Below are 13,866 nucleotides of genomic sequence, written 5' to 3' on the forward strand. Positions count from 1 at the left end.
TATCACAATTTCATTTACTGGTACTTTCATTTTTAATCCATTAGGCATCTCAGAGTCGTTATGCAAAATTATATCAGAGCAATCTGTCATTTTGGCACTCCAGTTATCATGAGTACTTAGTCACTTTTCGGAAGCCCCCCGGTCATTGCTATGGCCATCAGCCCCCTCTTTGGAAGGTTGTTTTTGCGCTGTATAGAGCTTTCCTATTTGCTCAGCTAACATTTTCACTTGGGCCTCAATGCACTGGAACCTTTCCATCTCTCTAGGATCCTCTTTCTGTGGCCTAGGTCGATATTGGTTGTTTTCCCCCTGATTGGATCTATTCTGATACCTCTCAGGTGATTGATGTCGGTTGGGATGGTTTCTGAACTCTTGATTCATTTGTGGAGGGGAGCGGGTTGCACCCATCCTTTGATTATAGTCCCCTGGTGGGGAATCATTGTACTGGCGTGGATTGTAGTTCACGTTTTGCCTCATGTCCTGTCTCTCAGATTGTGGGTACTGGCCCCTATGTTGATTTCCATTATCAGTAAATCGATCCACATATCGGGGCCTATCCTGATTACCATATATCATGGTGCTGGGATCTAATCTGCTCTGTGTCCCCAATGACTGGTAGGGACCATCATTTCTTTGATCTTGATTTTGTCTCTGGTTATTGTTCATACCTGCCATATCAGGCCGATATCCTACCCGGGGTCTGTCCCCTTGATACCTAGGGCTGATGTAGCTCTCTCTATTACTAGGATCATGTGATTGGAACATTGGTACAGGAAATGGCGATCTTTGTTGATTACCCCTTTGTTCAGGTGTCACATTATTTTTACCTTGACTTTGAGCAGACTCAAGGGACATTTTGGCTGACCTGATTTCCATTACTGCGGCTGAGGGTTCTTTAGATTTAGGCCTAGTATCTTTCATTTTATCACTTTCTCTACCCTGACAATAGAGTACCTCATATAGCTTTGTGCTTTGATGTACAATCCATTCAAGGGACTTGTCACGGTCAAATTCACGGACCAATTGGGATATGATGTCTTTCTGTAGCCCATAGAAGTATGCAGTTTTAAACTCATTGGAATTTGAGTCAAAAGATACATCAAAGCGAGAGAATGCTCTTTTTAAGTCTTGTAAAAATTGGCGAGGGGATGTATTAGGTCCAGCAGTAATTGTGTACGCAACTTTCTTTGCCTCCTGCAATGACTGAAAAGGAGAAAAATGACGCCTAATTTCTTTTTCAAACTCCAGCCATGTCATATTCTGCTGTTCATTTAATCCCCTTATGATGCTGGCCGTCGGGGCATCTAAAGTTAAATGAAAATATTGTCTGTACTGTTCCCTAGGTATCTGGAGTGCTTTAAAAATGTCATGTACCGCTTCTAAGTGATCCTCAATGCAGCATTCACCTCCCTTTTTAAATGGTTTGATCAGGGCTTTAATGGATTTCATTATTTTTATGGGGCTACTTGTTGCAATGCATGGAATTGCACTATTTTGTGATTCAATCCTGTTTTCAGGTGTATGAGATTGGTGGCTGCGCCCAATGGGAGTATCAAATCCCCCAAGGGCGCTGCAACCAAGTTCAGTCACCGGCCCAGTCTCTGGGGCACTAGCTCTTTGGGCAGAGCTAGAATTCACCTCCACTCCATTGAATGTGGTACCCTGCCGCCTCTCCTGGGACCTGGGAATGCACATTTGCTGTTCTAAGTCCTTACACTTTTTAAGGAGTCTGTTGGCTTCATCATGCAAATAATTATTTTCATCACTCATTTTATTAATCACCTCCTGGATATCGCACATTTGCATTTGGCATTCATTGAACTCTTTATTTCTCTTGTCTCTTTCTTGAATCATTTTAATCATTTCTTGTTCTGCACTCTGGAGATCACCTTCTTTTTCGCAATGTTCTTTTTGTAAAATCTGCATTTCTGAAACAACCTCATCTTTATCCTGCCTAATGTGATCCACTAAGGCTTTTAAGTGTGCCAATTCTTGCTCACTATCTTCAAATTGTTTCTTGCTTTTGGATAACTGAGTATCAAAGTCTCTGCATTTTAATTGCATGTCTTTTTGGCATACATCCAATTCTGCTCTCAACATTTCCTGATTTCTACTTGCCCCCTCTAATTCAGTCTTTAACCTGGTAATTAGCTGAGTATCATTCTCTTGCATTCGCAGGGACTTGTTTAAAATAAACCATATGTTGCCGCATAGCCGTATTAAACAGTCTTTCTCTGCACTTTTATCAGCTGCATTCAATAATCTTGTAAGGCAGACCTGAATTATGCTGCCTTCTGCAAAAATATTGTCTAGTTTTTCTTTCTGCACCTCACCCTGAATGCGGTTACTCCATTCTAACGTGCTATTCGAAGACCAATTCCCATGTGCAAATAACTTTGCCTCTAAATATTGCACTAGATCTGAGAATGTGGTTTCCCTTTGTGACATTCCGAAATTCGTTTTTAGTGGCACACTGCTATTATAAAATGGGTTCCCTTTAATGTGCAAATGGCAGTGTGAGACACGCTTGCCACGCCCAGTAGGTACTCTAGGATCACTTTCCCGGCCAACGCACCATAAATATGTAGGGTATTTTGTGGAGATTTGGGGCCTGACGGTATTTTATTACCGCCGAAAAATAACTTAGCAATAATCACTCTTTGTATTCAGATTTGGCCATGTGCAACAATAATACAATGGACATGCATTATTTCAGCACCCAGACCTGCATATTTGGTATACGTGGTTGGTGGTATTTTGGTGAGCATAATTCCCTTGTTTTATTTGTGGCCCCAATGTCCAGAATCCCTTATCTTTGCTTAGATTTTTCGTGTGATCACTAGAGAGACCTCAGACCTGCATTCTAGGAATACCACATTTTCCAGTGATAGTGTTGGTGTGCCACCATGGGCGAACTCACTGACTTATTTACGACAGAGAGCTATATATGGTAGTCTTGTGGTAATTTCCACTACCTTATATACGGTAGGGAGCTATGTTCAGAGAGTCTCTCTTCCCGTTGGCTCATGTACCTCCAACGAGCTATGCTACAGTCACTCACAATTATTCATACTGATTCTGACATGCACACATCTGTCTTAAAATGACCATTGCACTGTTTAAAAATCTCCCCACATCATCGGCATTGTAATGGTAAACAATAAACATCACCCGTCTGTTTTCAAATATTTTTCTGTATTATAAAAGTTGTATTTAAACACGATCTCATTCTTTACAGAAATTAAATGGTACAGTCAAAGCATTGTCTGTGACACACTGCAAAGAGAGTGGCGGAGAACAGAACTCAAATTGCAACATTAGCACTTGATTAAGACACGCACAGGAATCCTACACTGACTGCATATTACCGTACACACTCAGCTCCCACACTTCTCATTACCTTATCTTTTTAGTTGTTCTCTTTGGCTGTTCTCTTTGTGAATGTGGCTCCCTTGGATTAACTCCAGCAAAAAGGAACGCTTGCCTTCTCAAACCGGGGTCATTGCCTGGAATTCTCAGCTTTTGCAGATAGGAATGCCTCAGCCAGTGGAAAGGTCCTTCTTTCAGCTCTCCCCAATCTCGACTGCCAAATCTTGACTGTAGTAGGACGCAGGGATCTGCATTCAGTCAGGAGTCCCACAGCCAGGTCTTCTCCCCAGTAGTGCAGAAAAATGTCTGCCTGTCTTTTTCCCCGTTACTGCCCACTAAAACTTTCCTCTCAGCCCTCTGTATGACGTGTCCCAATGAAATCCATCATCTCTCATCCTCCTACTCTTCAACAATAGCTTCGCTTATACATTTGCAATTGTTGCAAATCTGACTTCCTTCTTCCTGCAGTTACTGTGCACAAAAACACGGAGAAAAAAAATCTGCACACACATTTAAATGGCTTTCAGAGTATGCCTAATTCTGCAGTGGAGAACACATTTTGTTAGTGGGTTATGTTAAATAAGGTTTTATTAGTCATGTTAATGGTTAATAGGTTAGCTGTTAATTTTCAAATGTGTCTCTCGCACCATAGGCATTTCAGGTGAAAAATAGTGTGCATTTTTAAATGAGCACGTGTGCTTTTAACTGTAAAAATAGATTTGCATCTTATATGTTAAAATCGTTTTTGACTGAATAGCCTGTCTTTCCTTGTTAATCTGGTAACCCATATAGCAATGCACCGCACCCTTGTGGTGGTGCTGCAAAAATGTGCTACTTGTGCAGTAGTGCTGTACTCTGTGCTGTAACATGCCAAATATCCTTACAGGTAAGAGGCACACAGTGAATAAAGAGCATAACCTTGGGTAGCTTGGAAGGTGAGAACATCTCAATGAGTACGAAAATTCCCATGGCAAGTTAGGCAATCACTCCAGGTACTGATGCTGATGTGGGGGAGTTAGAAGCCTATGGAATCATGACCAGAGCAAAGGTAAGAGGCAAACAGTGAATAAAGAGCATAACCAGGGGTAGCTTGGAGGGAGAAGATAAGTCAATGAGTACCAAAGTCACAATGGCCAGTTAAGCAATCACTCCAGGTAATGATTAAGTTGTTGGGGAGTTAGAAGCCTATGGTATCATGACCAGGGTGAAGGGAAGAAGCAAACTGTGAATGAAGAGCATAACCAGGGGTAGCTTGGAAGGTGAGGACAAGTCAATGATTATCAAAGTCACCATGGCAAGTTAGGCAGTCACTCCAGGTACTGAGGAAGGTGTGGGGAGTTAGAAGTCTATGGTATCATGACCAGACTGAAGGTAAGAAGCAATCAGTGAATAAATAGCATAACCATTGGTGGCTTGGTAGGTGAGGACAGGCCAATAATTACCCAAGTCACCATGGCAAGTTAGGCAAACACTCCAGGTACTGAGGAAGGTGTGGGGGAGTTAGAAGCCTATGAAATCATGACCGGGTGGAAGGTAAGAAGCAAACAGTGAATAAATAGCATAACTATTGGTAGCTTGGAAGGTGGGGACAAGTCAATGAGCACCAAAGTCCCCATAGCAAGTTAGACAATCACTCCAGGTATTGATGAAGGTGTTAGAGGCCTGTGGTATCATGACAAGGTAAGAGGCAAACAGTGAATAAAGAGCATAACCAGGGGCAGCTTAGAGGGTGAGGACAACTCAATGAGTACCAAAGTAACCATGGCAAGGTCAGAGAGTGGAGTACATTTGTCATGCTATGATACGATTTGGGCATTGAAGAAAGCACACCACTACCACAACATGTTTGTTAGATTACATGGGACATGCACACTGACCACTGCCATTTACACTACCTTAGAACACTGAGGAATACAATAAGCTGAAATGTACTACGTGACCCAAATAAAATCACCTTCTGAAGAATGCAGGAATGCAGAGGTACCTTGACTGGTAATGAGCTCCCCGAGTTAGACTTGTAGAGCTTGGAGAGCCAGGATATACATGAGTACGGCTGAGCCAGGGCTAAACCAGAGGGTCTGGCCTGGCTCTAAAGGCCAAACATGAAGCGAGCCAGGAACATGGCTGTATAAAACAGCACTGTGCTGATAATGTATGAGGAAAGCAGCTGACATTGAAGACTGGGCTGACATTGAAGACCAGGCAAACAATGTGTGGGGACTCTAATATACGTAATTGCAAGTGATGGCACAGGAAGTGAATACGTCCGAAAGTGAAACATGCAACAACAACTACGGCTTACTAGACTGTAGTGTTTCCCCAGCACATATAGTGACCATTCTTACATTACCCATCACAAAGTTATTTTCCTTTTGGTTAACTCAGGACCACTTCTTTCACTTAATCACTCACACACTGCAGGGTGTGCAGTGAGAAAGAGATGGCACTCCAGGCGATTGCATATTAGTGTGGGGTGTTATTAGGGGGAGGTGAGAAGGATGGCGCTATCACGGTGGAGAGGTAGTGGAAGCACTGGTGCTTCACTGCTGCACCAGGGGGGGATGTGAAAGTTGATTTAATTGTAGAATTTCATTCAGGATGGGGAAAATAATTCTACAATTGTGTGCTTTACGAGGCATATTGTCAGGTTGGTTTGTTATGTAATTTGTAAACCAAGTAATCACTCTAAAATGCAGAGTATTTTTAGTTGAATGTTTTTATACGCTTTCCAAGCCTGACACTTGCATGCCTTAACTGAACCCTATTCCTGCTTTCATGAATCCCTGCACCCCAAATCCCCTTAATTATATTCCTGGAGTTTTGCATTCCCTTTTCCAGCACTGCCTGTGGGTTTTCACAGCTGAAAGCTAGGGGGCCTCAAGACATACGTTTGAAATGGGCTCTAACCCATCGTTTGCTAACTAATAGTAGTAGTTTAAAAATAATTTCAATATACATATTTCAATATACATTTTGAATTTAACATGTTCCCAATAATCGAGAAGGGTAGTCATTGAATCCACGCTTGACCTTGCAGTGACATGATACCTGTTGTAGCACAGCAGGCCATGTACAAATATTTTTAAATTAGGAAAGCAGGCAGGAGAGCAGTAGAGCAGGAGTGTGGTTTGAAGCTTGTAAAATAAACAAACTCTTTCTCATTTAGTCACAGACTGTAAACTAGCAGAAGTGCAGAAAGGTTAGTCTTGTGTCGCCCCATCACACAGCCCCTTCCCAGCCTGGGCTCACGAACAACTTTCAGAAACTCCCGGACAAGGTCAGCCAGCTGGGTCACCTTGGAAACAGAGTTCCGTTTGCTGCAAGGCCAAGATGTTCTCCCCAGGCAAATGCACCTCGTCACCCCAAACCGTACTGAGACCTTTGTTCTGGTTACACCCACTGCCCCATCTCGGACACGAGGAAAGCAAAAGCCACAACAAGCTGCTGAAAGGTAATGGGGTAGGCCCTGGCAGGCCCCTTTTCAAGAGGAGAGCACTGTATTTCTAAAGAAGTGTCCCTCAGTCCTTCCAGAGGTGCGGGTCGGGGTAGGGTTAGGCCCTCTGGGAGTGCGCCTCCCTTTATGGGGACGGAGAGGACGCGGAAGAGGCTGCACGCGCCGTGGCTAAACATTCTGTTAGATTGCACAGGAACGCACCTTTATTCTGGAGTGGAGCTGGTGGGTAACGGGAGGGAGTAGGCTCCGTTCCAAGAGCTCATTAGCTCGCACCTCGTGTCGAGCACTAATGAGCCACTTGACCCGAGTCAGCTTGAGCACCCCCTGGCTTTGCCACCTCTAAGGACTTGCTTACTTCAACCAATGATTAAAGATCCAATCCGACCGTGTAAACTCTGCCAGACACTCAAACCAGTGAAATGTCCTGGAGCACCCGGTTGCGAACATTGTACGCAAATGTATAACCAATGAGAGTTTGCCAAATGGATGGACTGCCGACGTCGGTAACTGCTGGTGCCACGTTGCTTCAACATGGACTCAACTAAACTCACTAAGATATACAGCTAGTTATATGTGTCAAGAAAGTCTGTACAGAAAGGATCTCTGAAATAAACTTTAATGTCACCTGTCAAATTATATTTTACATGTCTATATCATTCTTAGCAGAACAGTTGAAACAAATGAATGAATTAAACTAATGTTACCAATACTTGTTTACACGTCGTTGTCTGGGACCGGTGCCACCAAATGAAATGAGAAAGCCGTAGAAAGTAAATAATACTTGACCTGATAACAAAGGAAGATAAAAAAAAAGAACAGCAATGAGTACAAACATGTTCTTAAAGAGCCCACGCACGGAGATTTGCATACGCAGGACCTGACAACCAGGCTGGCGTGTGACGTACTTATATAACGCGTTCCTATTCATTTTCCAGGATGTCTATTATTCCGAGTCAGGATTAAAGTGAAAACTTGCCCATTAAGGGACAGCATTGTGTATAGTCCGACGGAGCTAGTGCCACTGTTTTAAATCCGTGCTCTCTAATTGCCCTTCAAATATTGACAAAAGGAGCACCACAGAAAAGGATTGTAATCCTCTCTGAATGTGAACTCGTGTAACCCAGCTCAGGCTGTGAATCTCTGCAGTGTGAACTCTACATTGTAGAGTGAAAGTTATGACCCATCTATAAGACATTTTCGGGCCGCTGTAAATGGCCAGTATTAGTCAGCAGAGGGCGCTGTTTTGACGATAAAAGAATCGACTGTGGCCTCAGTGTAAGGGGCTCGTGGAGAACCCAAATAACACTTTCTTTGAGGCAGTATAAATCATTCACAATCCCTGAAATGCGTCTTCTTGCTGTTCTTAAAAAACGGATGCACGTGATGTATGTAGTCAGCAGTGACATCTAGGGAGAAAACGGAAAGTAGTCTGGGCCTTTCATAGGTGCCCAGAATCACCATAGAGGGTCCAGGTCTCTGATTGGCCACTCCAATCTCTCAAAGATGTTGGTGGGTTCTGATTGGCCAGCCGGACTGGCAACTGCTCCAAAACTCAACGTAAATTCACATGTGTTTGGTGAGTGCCGAGTAGTCTTGTGAGAACTTTTGAATTGGTTGAACCCCAAATATGGGGTTTAGCAAGGGGGAGACTTTGCCCAGGACTAGCTACACCAGTCAGATTCATGTGCTCCCATCAATCAAGATTAGCTGTTAAGGTTCGGAGTGAATTCAATGCTCCCCAGTGTTCCCCATGCATTGAAATGCCAAGCCCCTCACTGGGACTGTACAATGAGCTGTTGACACGTGTTCTAATGGCATTTGCCATATGGACCGAAGCATCCCACAGTTGTATGCCTCTGCCAGCCATGGCATCTTTTCAGTTAACGATTTCATACGTACCGGGACTGGGAACCAAACGAGGCCCTGGAAATAATTTACAAAGTGGCTCCATGTTACACATTTTCAGCAAGCCCAGCCATTTTCCTATGGGGACATTTGGAAATACCACACACACAAGAGGCCCAGGTTGCAGAGGCCTATCGGGAAATATCCATATTTGCATATAGGGCGGTCCAGCACTACATACGTATAATATTATATAATATTGCAGAGACAAGTTTCCTTCTTTCTGATAATTCTCTCTTACGTATTGTTTGTGTTAAAAACTGCAGCAATGGCTGCCACTGGGTTACGGCACTAAGAGACAGTCCTAAAGCTGTTCAGTAAGTTTAGTATTAGAATATAGATAGAAGCTATGTGTGGGTTTGTAACCTAATGTGTGAAGTTAGGTGACACTGGGAAAGACGAGGAAGAAGCATGTAGGTGAAAGTTGTGCTACTCCGATCAAGATTTGCAAATTATAGGCTAGGCCTTTCTTAGCTTAGAAGAGTAAAATACACTCGGTAGAAGAGACATTGCATTGGCTTAGCTTGCCCTGGTCTGTTCTGGAGAGTCCCACCTAGGGGTGGATTTCATGGGAAGCCTGCACCTCAGCACACGTCAGCAAGCTTGTGTTGAGAAAGAGAAGAGGAGAGGAGAGCTAGGAAACTGGAAAGATAATGGCCAATGGAGGGGAACTCACGGGGAGCTTGCAAGAGAATAGCCAAACAAGTGTGCTTCTTCCATCACAGAGTGCTTCGATTTTACATGTATGGGGATCACTCCAGCTGAGACTTTAGGAAAGCCTGGCTCAGCAGACATGTGTTTTGACAACAGCATAGACTCATTCCTGCAGAGCTGCATCATAATGACACACCTTGGAGTGAAGTCAGGACCTCCACGCCTGTGTGTGTTGGGATGGGTAATATTTAAGAGAAGAGGCCATTCTGGGGGGAGGAGTGAGAGGATGGAGGTTTGTCAGACATGTGTGCAGGGTGTATGTGTGATGTATGTATTTGAATAAGAATGTCCTTTTCCGATACTGGTGAATGCTTTTTATTTTGTGTCCATACATTTTTATTAAGAGTATAGAAAATATACACAACCAGATACAAGAAGCAGTATTGCAAAATGCATATAAGAAAAAGATATGCTTACAATGTCATGGAACTAGGCTAGTAATAATCCAATGAGCCACTAGCAAGCAAAACAACATGAGAGAATAAGCAAGATAAACAGCTAATGCAAACCCAGCAAAAGTGATATTATATGCAGATAACAAGAGGGACCACTGCAATGGAGACGAAATATATTCATAAGTGGACCCGGCGAAGACAAAGACGTAAGTGACAGGGCAAGATGGGGAGGCAAGTTGAAAAGTAGTTTAATGTACAGAATATACAGGTGCAACTGACCATATCAAGAGAGCAACCAGATATCAAACTATGGTAATAAAGATAACACAGAAAAAATAATGTACCAAATAATGTACCATGCGTAGATGAATTCTGAAAATCTAGATAATTGGTCAAGTGAAACCATTTGGATACCGCCACTTTTCCTGTATAATGCTAAACTCGTAATGACCCCTGTGCCAACTGAGGGACACACTCCAGCTAAGATTTTATGAGAGCCTGGCTCTTCACCCATATGTGTTAACAATAGCAAAAACCCATCCCTGCAGAGCTACATCATTATGATAAACCTTGGAGTGAAGTCAGAAACGTTGATGCCTTTGGGTGTTGGAATATGACAGGAGAGGATAGCACAATGTCTTGTAGCTTCCCCCTGCCATGGACAGCCTCATTAATTGACAAACGCTCCATGGAACAGCCCTACACTTTTTGTTTTGTTTATTGTTAGCCCTGCTGCTGTTAGCATCAACTAACATGCATACAGAGTGCACTTAAAACAGGCCCCCCCATGGGGCCTGGCTGCTGAGGATAACAAAGGAGACAGGAAACCCAACAAGCATTTCATATGCAACTGTGTCAACCTCAAGCCAGCTCCCACCCCTTAGTATCAATGACAGTGAACTGACATGTCTGAGTCTATGTTTGTAGTAGAAAATCCCTGCTATGTGGACCCCATTCATAAGATACAAGAATGTGGTTTGCAGAAGCCAGATAGTCTGGTCTCTACGCATCTTCAAGGGAGAGCTGCCACTTTAAAAAGGAATGCAAAGGGAGAACCATTAACCAGAGAGACACTTTGTTCACAGCCGACAAGAAGGTGGGACCTAGTATCACAGCGGAGTGAGCCCAGAACTCATTCTGATGAGAGAAGAGTTCAGCCATATTGGTTCTGTGACAACCCTTGTAACTGTAGGGTGTACTTATTTTCCTATTGCAAATCACTCTGTTTATAAACTTACACTTATTAAAAACTGATTAACAGTTTTCCATGATCAGTTCACTAAGGTAGGCTCAGCCTACACCAATCTCTGTGGCTCACTTGTCTTTACGAGAGGGCTGGAGCGCCTCTTTCAAACAGGTCTTCTGAAGACTTCACTAGAAGGACATAGAAGAAGAAACTCATCCTTGAAAAATGGCTGAAGGTACAGTTTGCCATACAGCTTCTGCCAGTGAAGGAAGGCCAGTAACACCTGAAGAGGGAAGCAAGCTTCATCCCATTAACTTCTCCCATGGAACAAAAGAACTCAGAAGACCCCCCCCCCATCTGCTTTAGAACCGGTACCCAGCCAGCATGCAGCGTGCCCTACTAGGCTCTGCAGCAAACTCCCTAGACAGGAAGTGCCAGAAGTTATCTGAACCCGAAACCAAAGACAAGGCAGCTGCGTGCAACACACTCCCTAGCTCTGGGCCGTCCGCCTTAAAGGACAATGTAAGCCCATTGAAGAGCTGGGGAGAAGTGCCATGACAAGCACCTGCCAACGTCTACCTTAAAGGACATTCTAAAGCCACCCAAGTTCCTCGATCTGCAACCGCCTGTCACGTTGACCGCCGTCAAGCCTTGAGCTACCGCTGTCACGCTGCAGTCTCTGAATGAACCCGAGATGTTCTGACCAGTGGTTCAGAACCGCCAAACAGCACTGAGAAACCGATTCCGGACCCTGAATCGCCATGAAGGCCAGCCTGCAGCCATTCGCCAAGCTTCGCTCACCGAACCGTCTTGTCGCCTGATAGCCGCCGTGGACTCCCAACTCGAACACTGTAGCAGATGCCTGAAAAGTGCCCTGAAGCTGACTCAGCGCTGTCGAGCACCAAGAACTACAGTAAGAAGTACATTGTGGTTGTGTCCTCCTGGTCTTTCCCTGAAGCCCCCTAGAGACATTATAAGACCCTTTTAGTCATTTTGCTGAGGCCAAGATGCCTTTTAAAAATGGTTGCGATTATTAACCATATAAACTACTCATGTGTCAGTATACAGAGTGCATCCCTTGCCCTTCTTAGAAACGGTCTGTTCTCTGCATTCCTTTTCATGGTGGGTTGTATTTAGTAGTGTTATTAGATTATCTGTTGGGCTAAATAATAAAGTTGATATGTTTGTGCAACCTTTACTGGACACTCCTTTTATCATTGGGTAATAATTGTATTTTGCTGTGTTGCAAAAACCAACAATCCAAGAACTTTAGAGGAGATAAGCCTGCCAATCCATCCACATTACCAAAATTAAACACAGAGGTTTATAATTTTAATTGTATGCTTGTTTATTCCAATCTTTTCAGATATGTTCTGGTGTATTAGATGTGTGGGTCTGATTGATAGTTTAGAAACCGATATTCACCGCTGGACAACTGGTTCCCCAGAATTGATCACATTGGTGGCAGATGGTCGGATCTAGTTGGAGCCTTGGGCACAGCTTAGTCACCCAACAATAAAAGTACTGTTGTAATCCATTGATTGCACCAGTACTTTTATTGTTGGGTTAGAACAATGCCAGATATTTGTTATTAATCATGGATCTTGGTATAGAGACTGTGAAAGGCATGAGCAAAGATGGCATGCACATCCTGTGTCAAGAGAGGGGACTTCCCCACAGCACCAGGATTAATAAACCTGAGCTGCTGATCAGCCTCCACGCTTGAGTAGAAGCTAGGGCACCTGGGAAAGAGCCTCCAGGGGACGGGCTAAGCCCCATATACCCGATTGGAGAAGACCTTCCACAAGGGGTGGTGGAAGACGGTGAGGAAGGCAACCTCAGTGGTGTTTCTCACCAACTACCCCTTAGGGAGGTAAGTTTGGTTTCTCAACACTCCAGATTGTCAGAAAGGTCAGGGCCTAATGTGGCACCCGGCAGGTCCCAGGCCTTGGCACAGCCTCTAATTGGCCCAGTAATGGTTCCTTCTGTAAACAATGTAGCGGCTAGAAAGTTCCTAATGGAGGAGAGGAGACTAGCACTGGAGGAACAAAGCTAGTGGGACAAGGTCACTACAGAGCTGTGAAAGCTGGCACTGAAAGAGAAGAAGGGGGCACAAAGAAGCACCTCTAGCGTGGGCAGCAGTAGTGGTTCAAATCAAGGTGCCTGGGACAAGCCCAGGCACCACATCCTCAAAGATTTAGCAAAGGCTTATGAAGTGGGAAAGGACATATTTGATTGGTTTGAAGCATTCAAGCTGGCATTTCAGCTGCAGGAGGTGGAGGAGGTGCTGTGTAGTGCAGCCCTGATGAGTCGCTTACTGACACAGGGTACTGATGCAATTCTTCAGTTAACTCCTAAAGAAAGGCACATTTATGAGATAATATAAGACAGCCCTTCTCAGGAAGTTCTGTAAAACCCCAGAACAATATCACAAGCGTTTCAGAGAGCTCAGAAAGAAAAGTGGGCAGACATTTGAAGTGTTCACACACTTGTCATAGAAATATCTGAGCAGGTAGGCGTCTGGTAACAAAGTTGACACATTTAAAGGGATGTAAAATTTGATTGCGTGTGAACATGTCTTGAAGAATTGTGAGGTCGCCTTACACCAGCATCTTGTGGACAAGACGATCACAGCACCTATTGAGCTTGCTAAAGCTGCCGACAGGTTTGTCAGTACTCAAGTTCAGAAAAAAGCTCAGGTAAGCACACACAAACCAGAAGAGAAATCCTCTGACAAGAAAGTTAACAAGGTTGGGAAGGATAATGGTCCAACCCACTCCTCTTCCAAGTCAGGTCCCCAAAAGCATGAAGGGAAACCCTACAACTTTAGTTCAGCCGTGAAC

The sequence above is a fragment of the Ambystoma mexicanum genome, chromosome 6p, assembly GCF_040938575.1.
Source record: "Ambystoma mexicanum isolate Mex_15411 chromosome 6p, UKY_AmexF1_1, whole genome shotgun sequence".
Classification (NCBI taxonomy): Eukaryota; Metazoa; Chordata; class Amphibia; order Caudata; family Ambystomatidae; genus Ambystoma; species Ambystoma mexicanum.